The sequence below is a fragment of the Crassostrea angulata genome, chromosome 3, assembly GCF_025612915.1.
Source record: "Crassostrea angulata isolate pt1a10 chromosome 3, ASM2561291v2, whole genome shotgun sequence".
Lineage (NCBI taxonomy): Eukaryota > Metazoa > Mollusca > Bivalvia > Ostreida > Ostreidae > Magallana > Magallana angulata.
Window position 1 is genome coordinate 34,284,714 of NC_069113.1, and position 13,194 is coordinate 34,297,907.

General features: G+C 35.0%; 1 long non-coding RNA gene across 2 annotated transcripts; it reads left to right on the plus strand.

The window, feature by feature from the left end:
• The first annotated feature begins 3,473 nt into the window (after positions 1 to 3,473).
• Positions 3,474 to 8,391, plus strand: LOC128175079 (uncharacterized). Of its 2 annotated transcripts, XR_008242630.1 has the most exons (5): positions 3,510 to 3,611; positions 4,327 to 4,392; positions 6,316 to 6,516; positions 6,838 to 6,947; positions 8,134 to 8,391. It is a non-coding gene; the product is annotated as an uncharacterized LOC128175079 (long non-coding RNA). The 2 variants fall into 2 exon arrangements; XR_008242631.1 differs by lacking the exon at positions 4,327 to 4,392 and having other exon boundaries at positions 3,474 to 3,611.
• The last annotated feature ends 4,803 nt before the right edge of the window (positions 8,392 to 13,194 follow it).

The window sequence follows — 13,194 nt, forward strand, 5'->3', positions numbered from 1 at the left end:
TCGAATTTTGACATGACCTTATATGGAAACAGTGACGTCACTGATAGAAAAAGGGCTAGCTGCAGGTAAAGGCATGCCGTAATCGCCGGAATAGGGACGGAATAAATAAAAAAATATATTAGGTAGGCCTATAATCATATTATCTCTGAATAACAACATTTCATAGAATATTATTTTTCGGAAAATTAAATTATGAGATTGGTGTACATTTTATCAAGAGAATGTATAAAAGATGCGAGTAAAGAATTCGATCGGCTTCAGATATCCTCTTAGAACTGAAAAACATGTTTCAACTTATAGTTCGTTGCACTTTCAAAAAAAAAAAGAACAAAAACAAAAAACTAATTTGATTTCTAAAGCGGAAATGTCGAACTTAAAAATCAAACATTATGCCGATACACATGTAAGTTACATGAATGCTATATATGTACATCTACCAATAAAGAGGGAACTCATTTTGAGCAACATCACATTCCACAGCCATTAGCTAGCTACATGTATGCTCTAATGCTTTTACGACAATCCCTTTCTTCTTTTCTTTATTTATTTAATTTTTTTTGGATCCATCAAATCTGCTTGCATGCGTTAACCATTATAGACAATGTCCTCATAGCTAAATACTAATTCGTAGTAAACGGCAATCATCTTTGATATTGTTGATGATACGGGTTTATATAGCTCCCGTAAAGAATGAATAAGTCCACCAAACCTCTGATGTCCTCTACCAAATAAAAGACTTAAAAAATGGACATTGAATTAAATGCAATGGACTTGTTTGACAGAGGAGACCATGTCATCATCAAAATTTTAAAGATATCTGCGCATTTTGTCAACGAAAATGTGCATTTCTCTATGAAACAAAGAAATATTTCTTTGAGAGACAGGAACAATCTCAGCAGCCAAACGATCAGATCGAGCGATCAGTATGTCACGACCAATGAACGAGGGGGCAGGCGCGGGTCATCCGCCCCGCTTCACCGGACATACACACTCAGATACAGTGGTCATTATATAGTATTAAAAATAAATGTGTTTTAATGCAACATCGAAAAATCTCAAATCTAGATTGCATGGAGAATGCTTAACCTGAACAGTAACAACGAAATTAAAAAGACACACACACACAAGTTGAAAAGTTTATATACGGTCGATTGAAACTGACCGAAAGGTGCCCCTCGAGCATGACCCTGTCCTTATTGAATCTAATTGGCATTGGCGTTCATGTTTTGGTGTTGAAGCTGTAATACTAGACGGAATATTGTTTTGATAAAGAGAAACAGAAATAAAACAGCGAGAAAGAGAGATCCATCTCCTTTTTACAATTATTGAGGAACAACATATCAGTACATTTAACCCTAACTGGCAGCTTCCTCTTTAGAGAGTGGATTTGGTCGAATGAACAGTAGAAGGAAGTACCTGTACGTCAGCCAAATGGTGAAATTCCTAGACAGACTTTATCATGCAGATAGATAATGTAACTTTAGATTCTAAAAAATAAGCTCTTAGCTTTGTGTTATTTTTTCACCAAGTATTTATACCATTTCCCGTGCACTTTAGCTGACCCGACGGACGAGGTGAAATGTCCATAGTTGTAATGCGACTGAATTTAAACTTTACGCAGTGGTCATAACTTTTATTCAGTATGTTTTAAAAATTGAAGGATGATCCTTTAATTGCAAAAAAGTTTTGATTCCTGAGAAACATAATGAATCATTTGATTATTTCTAGTGTAAATTAAGGTAACCTTCTTATATGGGTGAAATTTTCTTTAATGTGTACAAAACAGTATAGAAAGCTACAGGGGACCCCCATGTTATGTTCTATATATTCATTGTATAATTCAATCTTGGGCGGTCATGTTTACAATCCGGGCCAAATCATACTAGTTGAAATCTGACCTGGCCATAATTTACGACATAGGCGTCGGAACCGGAGGGGGGGGGGCATAGCCCTCTTTTTTTTTTTTTTTGCAAAGTTATACCTAACCATTAGGCATATAGCATCAGGAAGGGTCCAACCCCCCACACTTTTTTCTCGCAGCAAACATAATTGTATCTAAATTTACCTGAAAAGATTGAAATGTTAATAATTATAGCGAGCGCAGCGAGGCGGCGCGAAGCGCCGCTCGCGTAGCGAGCTCCATAGACAACGTGTACGAACGGAGGAAATTCGAGTTGAAATCTGCACATTGTTCAAAGAAAATTTTGTGGACCCGCGTGAAAACGTTCTACTATCCCAGTGATCCTTTGCGGTGCATAGCAACTTGGCGGAACAGGAAGCGTTTCTAAGGAAAATTCTTACCTGTAAATCGCATACAACATTTTCATTTAACAATAAAAAATCCTTTTAAAAACATTAAAGTAAACAACACATATGCTTACGTAAAAAACTGTACCCATGACGTCATTTCCTTCCCCGAATTTGTCCGACAATTTACGAAAACTGTCGAGCGCAAAAAGTTAAGTATGACGTCACAGTGATCTGGCGTTTTATATTCCCGCGATACATTTAGAGGTGGATCAAGCATCTGTACTGAATGTAACGTGTAGGAAGTACACAGTAGGGGGTCACCGTTAATACTGATACTGCGCTCACTATTAACGGTGACTCTTTGGCTGATTAGTTTTGTTTTAATGATTTTTTTTTGCTCAGTAAATACACATGCAAGTTCCATGCTAAATTTATTGTCATATTGATCCAATCATTGTATACGTTAGGTAGGTGACAAAAACTTATTAAAAAAGAAAAGTCTAATCATTATTAGATCTACGTGTAGCCACGTCATTTTGTAATGAATAAATAAAAGAAAAAAATTAAACTGTTAAAATATCTACATGTATTTGTTATATGCAACATATGTGGTCAAACCTTTCAATAATATTGGATATCACACACTAAAAAAAGGGGGAGGGAACATGTCTACAACGTATAGCGTACAAAAATTAAAAAGATTAAAAACAAAATTGATGTCACAGAGGAAAACTAAAACACCGGTAACAACAAGGAACAAAATGAGAAATAACACAGACACACAATTTATTGATTTTAATGATCATTATTAAAAGGTAAAGAAGAGATAAAAAAAATTTAAAAACCGGCTTTGTGTTTATCAAAATATTTTAATAAGTCTGTTTAACATTTTATTAATGCTCAGTGGTAGTTTTTTGTTTAAGTGTATAAACCTAGGAAGGGACCATTGGAATAAAAGTTTGATAGCGGTGGTAAAAGTTTTCGAGACAAAGCCAAAGTTTTTTGGTTTGGGTAAGTCCACGGGTTGCATTTAACAATGATGACAGATGTGTGACTCCTTCTGCGCTCGCCCCAACGGTCACACCGTAAAACATATTATTTTAATAGTTATATTGAAAAATTGTAGTCATACTAGCACCCCCCCCCCCCCGCAAGCCGTTTATTTGTAGGGGGATTTGTAGTATTGACAAACGTCTAGGTGACCTAGACTAGATAATTGCACTCGGAAAGTCTCTGATTTCATCTTTTATTTAACATGGCGACCGTAAACAGCGAACTTTCAAACGTGATGTTAAAAGTGGCAGTGATTTCGTTGCAAAAACAGTTAATGTGGTAAAATGGGATTATAAAAGAGCAACATTGTAGGTATTTGAGACCAATCATATGAACATTTAGGCGAGATATAATTTTTTATTTGCTACGAAGCGAGTATATGGGATGAGTTTTATAGTCCATAGGACATCTGTCATTCTATAATTTCTATCTAGATCACGAGCACCTGTGGTACAAATAACTCAGCTTAAGAAAAGGGGTTGATCTATTGAGAGAGAGAGAGCATCGTATTATAAGAACAGACGTTAGGGAGTGATTGTGAACTACGTGTACCTTTCTCGTACACGGTGTTGACGTGATCATCCTAGGTTGATTAATTACATACCCTATAGTCATTCATGTACCTGTATGATATACTAACACCGTTTAACATCTATCATCTCCGCTGATTTTTCTGACTTGTTTATTTTTCTGCGATTGGTTAGCCAACTTTTCTTAATATTGCTCGATGGATGTCTTCTACTAGGAGAACTCCTCGCATGACACATTTATGTATGTACAATGTATGTACTGAAGTCACATGTAGAACCCCCCCCCCCCCCTTCAAAAAAAGAAAAAGAAAGATAAAAGAAAAAGAAAAAAAATTAACATACGTTCATGCATTTCTCTCCAGTGAAATAACACTCTTTATATTGTATGAAGTATCTTCGTTTGTTTTATTTCTGAATCAAAAGTCCATGAGATACATGTATATCTCGTTTTACATGCTCATTTTTACCTGACTTTTGTATTTGCATATTGTAGAAATATTTCTGTATTGTACCTCTTTGATGGCGAAGAAACATTTAACTTTTTAACACAGTTTTTAAGGTAATTATCACTGTTAATCAGAGATAGCAAGCATTTGAACGTGTAAGTGTGCGAGTTTAAATCTATAATATTTAAAAAATGTAATGCTTTCTTCGGTGATTTATGCGGAATAACGCGGGTTATGTAATTTTTTTCTGCAATGCTCCTTACCTTCATAACCTGCATGAATTATCAAAGAAAGCGTTTTATTGTTTAATCTATTTACATGTTAATCTTTCTTTTAACAAATTGATAAATTGATTGTAAGAAGTAAGGTAATTCACTAAATTACTGTTAATGTACATCAGTACGTTAGCGAAAAGAAACAGCCAAATTGTCTCCTATGGGAATTTGAGTCTGACATCATCATGATTATTTCGTGCAGTCCGTGATTTTTCATAAGTAGCTGTTAGGTTTCGACCAATCGATAAACTGGGCATGCACACGTAGATTTCATTCCTGTCAGGTTTTGACCAATATCGATAAACATGGCGTGTAGATTTCAGTCTGGCTGTTTCTATAGAACTTTGAATTAACGATCAGTTTCCGTAAGATGTAAATGACCGAGGTTAGGGCACTGCGGGGTGTTGCTGAAAAACGGAATGGAAAGCGGAACGGAATGAAATACGGAAAATGTTTTATAATGTTATTTATTTGATAGATTTGTTTAACAAGCTTAAAACGATATACTTTATGTATTTTTTAATATTTTTAAAACTGTTATCAATATTCAAGTTTATTTGTATAGAAAATGTATGATTTTCTTACAAATAACATTATATGCTTTGATCACTAGTCCCAGTTTATCAAACTAAATTACATATCCAGCTCTCTATTTTGATTAAGTTGCAGGAATGTTCAATCACATACATTAGGTAAACGAACGCCGATATTAGAAGAATTTTTAGGAGACTTTGCAGTTCATCTACAGCTTTAGTGATCCAATGAAATGATGTTTTTTCGATTAATAATCTTTAAAATAGCGAGACGAAAACGTTAACAAACAGACGTTGCAGCAAAACCTCGTAACAATGGATGTTGTTCATCGGTCACGTTATTGATATTAATAATGCTATTAATAAATTTTTAAAATAGAATGGATCACTAAAAATTCTATGTGGATGAGGGAACATCATGTTTGAATTTTTTAAAGGAAGTATAAAATCCCAAATAAGTTTCAAAGTCATGAAAAACACAACCAAACGCTTCAACCAACTGTCCTACACTATTTTTCAATAATATTACTAAAGGAAAATAATTAAAAAGAAGTTATTTTAATAGCTCATTTAATCACAATGTGTGTACATTTCATTCCTCCGTTTCGTACTTTATTAAGCAATGATTTAGATGATAGACATTCGTAGGAATGATATAAAATAATTAAGCAACATTTTGATAATAATCATTCATAAGATATTAAATGTTACAAAGTAAAAGTTTGTGTCCAATCTATACAATATTTAAGCGATAAACGTCATAGTATTCATGCGCGGATCCAGAAAATTTTTCCAGGGGGGGGGGGGGGGTCCGAAGGATAATTGTGTTTGCCAGGGGGGGGGGGGGGGTCCGAGGCATATTTTCGCGATAATTTTACTATGTAAATTTAATAAATTTTCATTTTCCAGGGGGGGTCGGGACCCCCCCGACCCCCCCCCCCCCCCCCTCTAGATCCGCGCATGGTATTTTTCCGTTTTCCGTCCGTTCCGCTTTCCGTTCCGCGTTTTAGCAACACCCGGAACTGCGTGCGCATACATGTAGATATATAACTATGTGTAATTTCTTTCATTGCACATTTCATGAAACTTACGTACATTGTATATGTACTTCATCAAACGCTCACTATCTCCACACTACTAACGCATCGTATATTATAGATTTGCAAGCCGAGAAAAGAAAGTAATCCAACCATGCAAATACTACAATGGGTTTTGCTTTGCGTTGTAGGTTCCATCCAAGTAAAATACTCCTTTGCTGTAGAGGAGTATTTTAAAGCATGCCAGGATAATAGTAATTGCCCCGACAATTCTGAATGTAAACTCATTCCTAATAATGGTTGTTCGAGTAACAAGTGTAAATGTAACGATGGTTTCGACGCCGTGGATTTGCCATTTCAATCTGGTGGCCAAACCGTAACCGTTTGCGCAGGTACGTAATTGATAGCGACGAAATATCAATACTATATGAAATGTTATTCTCTAAAACTAAATTTATTTACTAACCGATCTCATAAGTGTCGACTTTTTTTTATTAACATTATGAATATTATTGTTTATTGCAACTGGAACTTATTTAATCACCCATGTCCGTTTTTGGATGGGGGGGGGGGGGGGGGGGGCAAACGGTTTATTTGAATTCTGTTTACCTAAACTAAAACAAATACATTGTAATACAGAATTTGCAATATAATATCATTCAAGATGTGATTTTTTCGGTGTAGTATAATATAGGAATTTGTTGTTTCTTCAGATCTGGGTTTTTGCAGTCCGTTCGACAATTTTGAGAATGACTGTGGGGTGAACGGGCAATGCACTGTGATTGTGGATGAATATGGACGAATTAGAGCCCCAATTGTGAAGGTAAAAACAATCCCTATATTCCTAGCCCTCACTGGGTATAATACCCATGGGTGACAATTGCACAAGGAAGAATTAGTATATAGAGTATTTTCAACCAGACCTTTGGCTTTCTCAATAATTAGAATTCAACTTTTTGCTTCAAACCAAATTGAAAGTGACGTTTTTCTCTAGCGACATGTGAACACATTACGTAGTCGCAAAATTTAATGAACCAACACTGGATAGCCGACAATGAAATAGAGAGGGCTACATGTATGTCACATGTTTCTGTTTGACACAACTACCCGAAGTCTAGGATCTTGTTACATGTAAAACAGCTCTAGAGCTAGACAAGCCTTGTTGATTTCCATAAGCAATGACTGAATTGGCCGATAATGAAATAAACAGGCCAACGTCACATTTCTGTTTGACACAACTACTCAAAGTCCAGAGTCTTATTGAAATGTTTCTACTCAAACTCCATTCTGTATGTTGTTCCGATGGGGCCACTTCGACATTCGCATTTAATTTCGCCTATAAGGCGAAGATGCGAGAGTGCGAAGTTGCGATGGCGAAGGAGTGAAAGTGCAAAGATGCAACGGCGAACATTCTATCTACACTCTCATTAGAAATATGATGTGAATTTTTCATGGAATCAAATATTTCTTTGCCTTTAGTCTATGTTTCCACAATATCACATTTGCATGGATAAACTCAGAAACTATAATACACATATGTGTAAATCTTTATTGGAAATTTTCTATATCGTCTCTTCATATATATTTATGATTTCTTATGAGAGAAATTATAAAATAACAAATATATATATCAACTTCTGTCTTCTTATTTGAACATCGTAATGAGCCTTCCGTGATTAAGCGTGAATGTAATGCGCACGCGCAAGGTTGTAAAATCCAAAAAATCCAGATGATTTTCGGAATTATTATTTTAGAAATTTTTGTTGATTAATGATTAGCGAAACTTAATTGAGAAACAATAAAAACATATTGGTGGTCTTCAAGTACCAATGATGTTTAAAATCTATGAAACATAAGACAGACGATGAGTGCTCTTCCGATTTATTGGTATTAAAGGCCAAAAATTTGAGTCTATTATTTTAATATTATAATAAGTATAGATACATGTAACTTAAGTTCATTTTATCGTTAATTTAGTATATAATTAGAATCTTTTTTTTTTCTTCTAGAAACATCACCAGAAACATCACCTTCGACCAAAATGCCGGTCATTACCACTACTAAAAAGCCAGGAAACATCGGAGCCATTCTTCCAATCTTAGGGAGTGGAGTCCTTTTCCTTGCTTTAATCGCCGGTGGGGCCGCTGCTTTAGCGTCCACGGCTGGATAGAGGTCACACCTGTCCCTTAATGCCACACAAAATCGAAATCTGGATTTTATTTTGCCTTTCTGTCAAATAAAAGTCAAATTTCATATTAAAAAATGTTCGGTCGTTTTTCACTCTGCATTTTTTCTTTTTGTTTTGTTTTGTTTTTTGGGGTTTTTTGTTGTTGGTTTTTTTGGGTTTAAATAAATTAAATTCAAGTTTATACTTCTCAGTTATACATGTGCTATACAATACTGGTTCTTAAAATAAGTTTTTCTTCGTTCCTAAATTAAATCTAACTATAATATTTCTTAATTTTTGCTTATTGGCTAATTGTATTCAGCGCGTCGGCGCGCCCGTGCGTCCATCTTATCTTTTTTATTCCAAGTAAAATCTTTCCGTGGTAAAACACTCAAATGACGTCGATTTTTCTTTATTTAAAAGCATTATCGCTTACATTCATGTCAAGAAATCTCGATCCCGATAGTAATTACCTTGACAAATAGTTTTGATTCACTTTTATAACGGTAGGCGGTAGAACTTTTGAATATCGCAGATTTATTCTTTAGTGATACAAACCAATGATCTTTGTATTATATCTTTTAATTCATGATTTGACCATGGATATTGTATATTTTGCTATAACGACATTGATCCTGGAGTCTACTCTTGTAAGACTAATTTCGGCCACAAAATGTCATACAGGATATCAGTGTTTTACAAACACGTACTGTCCGTATTTATTAATATCACCTTAGAATATATTACCGAGCGCAGCGAGAGGCGGGCGAAGCCCGCCTCGCGAAGCGAGGATTAATGGTAACACGTATATATAAGAAAATCAGTGAAAAATGAAAGCTGAATCAGGGGTACTAAGGCCAAAAAAATTTCTTCCAGCCCTGGGCGCCGCCATATTGGCAGCCATTTTGTTTTTAAAAAGTTAGTTCGATCATTGATTGACTGGCACTTATCGATGTTTATTGCCCCTAAACTCGATAAATAAGTTACAGTGTTTCAATAGAAGGTAATTTGAATTAAAAGAAATTAAAAAGGAAACCAGATAAGTTTCAATAGCGCTTCAATCAAAAAACACGACTTGTTCTATGTATGTCTTATCAAAATATCAGATGGAAAATAAAAACATTAACGTCAGGGAACTGATCTTTTTGATACTGAACAAAGTATTCAATTTTATTACATTGGCATTCATATGAATTAAATTGATGAACAATAAAAGAAGAAATTTAAAAAAATTCGGAATCGCGTAACTCTCTTCGGCTATTTCCGAAGACAAAACTTGAACGTTTTACGTCTGAAATATGACGTCATAATGCAGACTGAGCACGCGACGTTTAGTTTAACTTTGACGAATGGTATGAGTAGGCAGGCGGATCCTACTGAGTGCGTTTTATCATACAAAATTCAAACTACATTGTCACCCCTGCGAATGTGTTCGGAATGTTTTCTTTATCGTTGCTAAGCATGTAATAAATCCAGAAGTGCTCGAATGAAAGTTCACGAGACATCACCGAGATTTGTTCAGTTCCTGTGAAATTTCGAGCGGAAGTATAAGTGTTCGGAAAATATTCTCAAAATACGTAAGTACTAGTCGTTTTTCATATCGTATCCTACTTTGGTTTATGTTAAAACATGAAATTCTTTTAATAAGTTTGTCTTATTTCACCATTTAGCGGGTTTTTTTTTATATTAAACGATAATATTCAGAACAGAGTTATCGTTCGTGTTCAACCACGTGTTGAGTGGTTGAAAATATAAACATTGCGTGGCTTAATAAAATCATAGCCGTGCTTGATGCTTGTGGTGTGTAATACCATGTTTTAAAAAAAATAATGGATGTCTGTTTTGAATAAAAACTTAGTATATCGAGTCATTTTCAAGGAACATTCTGCATGAAATTATATAGTCTGTTTCACTATTGATGCTATTACTAGGTCAGGCGCGGATCGAAAACTAATCCCCAGGGGGATCTCTACTTAGCATGTTAATTGTTGCAACAGCTGACAAAAACTATTTTTTGTGTTGTCACATTTATTTCTAGAACACATTCTATTCACCAATAAATTAAGATAAAGTTTAAAATCAATAAACCCCTAGATTTAATATTTGACTACTATAGTACCTAGATTCTATGAACTAGACTATAAACACGAGGCACGATTTTTACTGCGAAACTGAAAGGGTCAAATAAAACCACGTGGTCTAAAATTTAAATGACAATAACATTCGCAGGGGTGATTGTGTTAAATCTGCGCTCGGTCCAACGGTCACACCGTTTACATATTACCGAGCGCAGCGAGAGGCGGGCGAAGCCCGCCTCGCGAAGCGAGGATTAATGGTAACACGTATATATAAGAAAATCAGTGAACAATGAAAGTTGAATCAGGGGTACTAAGGCCAAAAAAAATTTCTTCCAGCCCTGGGCGCCGCCATATTGGCAGCCATTTTGTTTTTAAAAAGTTAGTTCGATCATTGATTGACTGATATTTTGGATGTTTATTGCCCCTAAACTCGCTTTTATAAGTTTCAGTGTTTCAAAAGAAGTGAATTTAAATTAAAAGAAATTAAAAAGGAAACCAGATAAGTTTCAATAGTGCTTCAATCAAGAAACACGACTTGTTCTATGTAAGTCTTATCAAATTATCAGATGAAAAATAAAAACATTAACATCAAGGAACTGATGTTTTAGATACTGAACAAAGTATGCAATTTTATTACAGCGGCATTCATATGAATTAAATTGATAAACAATAAAAGAAGAAATAAAAAAAAATCGGAATCACGTAACTGTCTTCGGCTATTTCCGAAGACAAAACTTGAACGTTTTTACGTCTGAAATATGACGTCACAATGTAGACTGAGCACGCGACGTTTAGTTTAACTTTGACGAATGGTATGAGTAGGCAACCATGCAGGCGGATCCTACTGTGTGCGTTTTAACGAGGCCGAGTACAGAACGAGTACGCACGCCCTCGCGCAGCGTTTCATTTGTATTGTGACGTCATCTTTTTGCTTTGTTGACGCCATGGCGGGATAGTTTCAACTGCAGATATTCAGCGAAATTTGTCGAAAGTAACTCGTTTGAAGAGTAAAATTAAAGTTATATTGTGGAATAAAGATAAATGTCTCGAAGTATAAGCTATACTTGGGCTCGGGTCGAAAAGGTGAAGAGGGTTCAGCAAGCCTAGCCCTCTGTCACGTTTTCTTAACCCGCCTAAATATAGCTTAATTCATATATTTCAAGACAATAACCATATATTTTATATTAATGACCCTTAATATGTGATGTTATATATTTATTTATTACTTAAATATGTCTGAATGTTTTAATAATACCTTATATATCACATTTTCCGCCTTTGTCAAATGAAAAATAGCCATTAACTGACAAATCTTGGAAATTGGGCATACAAAAATCAACTTTGATAAGACCCCTGGAACAAACCAGGAGGTAAACGGTTTTTTTTATTTGACCATTTGATGCCTTTTAGCAATAACTTTAATATGTAGAACAGAAAAAGAAATCCCTAGGGCAGAAGTTTAAAAAATGTGCAAATTTGGTACATTGCAAGCAAAATCCCATAGGGTCCTATGTTAAAAATTAACACACTTTGAGATGACCCCTTAAACAAACGGTGTGGTAAATGTCTTATTTTTTAATCTTAAAATAATAATTATATCAGTAGTAATTCTTGTAAAAAATTTCATTCAAAAATCTAGGGCAGAAAAAATTAGACCCGGCCTCGTTAAATAGATTTTATCATACATAAATCATACTGCACTGTGTTAAATCTGCGCTCGGTCCAACGGTCACACCGTTTACATATTATATATAATCGTCTGGATATTGGACTTGTTGAGTCAATAGCCCAAGTGGCCTAAACATTATAAACCCGGGTGTGGGGTCGCCCAGTATGTTAATTAATTTTACATGTATAGCTAAGATGGTGGCCCTAGGCACAAATGTCTAACATTGTTATATCTATTTTAGAAATATGACAATATTCAGTACTATGATAATAATTAATATGTAAACGGTGTGACCGTTTGACCGAGCGCAGATTTATCACAGTGCAGTTTGATTTTTTTATAATAAAATCTATTTAAAATGCAAAAAGTAGGATCTGCCAGCATGGTTGCCTACTCAAATCATTCGTCAAAGTTAAACTAAACGTCGCGTGCTCAGTCTACATTATGACGTCATATTTCAGACGTAAAACCGTTAACGTTCAAGTTTTGTCTTCGGAAATAGCCGAAGAGAGTTACGTGAAACCGTTAACGTTCAAGTTTTGTCTTCGGAAATAGCCGAAGAGAGTTACGTGATTCCGAATTTTTTTATATTTCTTCTTTTATTGTTCATCAATTTAATTCAAATGAATGCCAATGTAATAAAATTGAATACTTTATTCAGAATCTAAAAGATCATTTTCTTGACGTTAATGTTTTTATTTTCCATCTGATAATTTGATAAGACATACATGTACATAGAACAAGTCATGTTTCTTGATTGAAGCACTATTATATAAATAGTGCCTGTTTGGGAGGGTAACAGTTGAAATTGACACCCCGAGAAAACCATTGTCAACCGACGCGAAGCGGAGGTTGACAATGGTTTTCGAGGGGTGTCAATTTCAACTGTTATCCTCCCAAACAGGCACTATTTATTTTGTTATACTGAATGTCTTTTTTAAAATTTTAAAGAAAATTTTACTGCTTTTATATAGGAATAGCGTGAATTCTACAGCGAACCGTACGCGCATAATTTTCGCGCATGTAACATTTTTTAATGTTACCCGTTGCCAGGTGCGTTGCTAACGCTGAGGGTAATAGTAAATATTATTAACTGCGTCTTAACCAATCAGATTTCAGTATTTAACATGAAAGTATAACAATGAAACTTATCTGG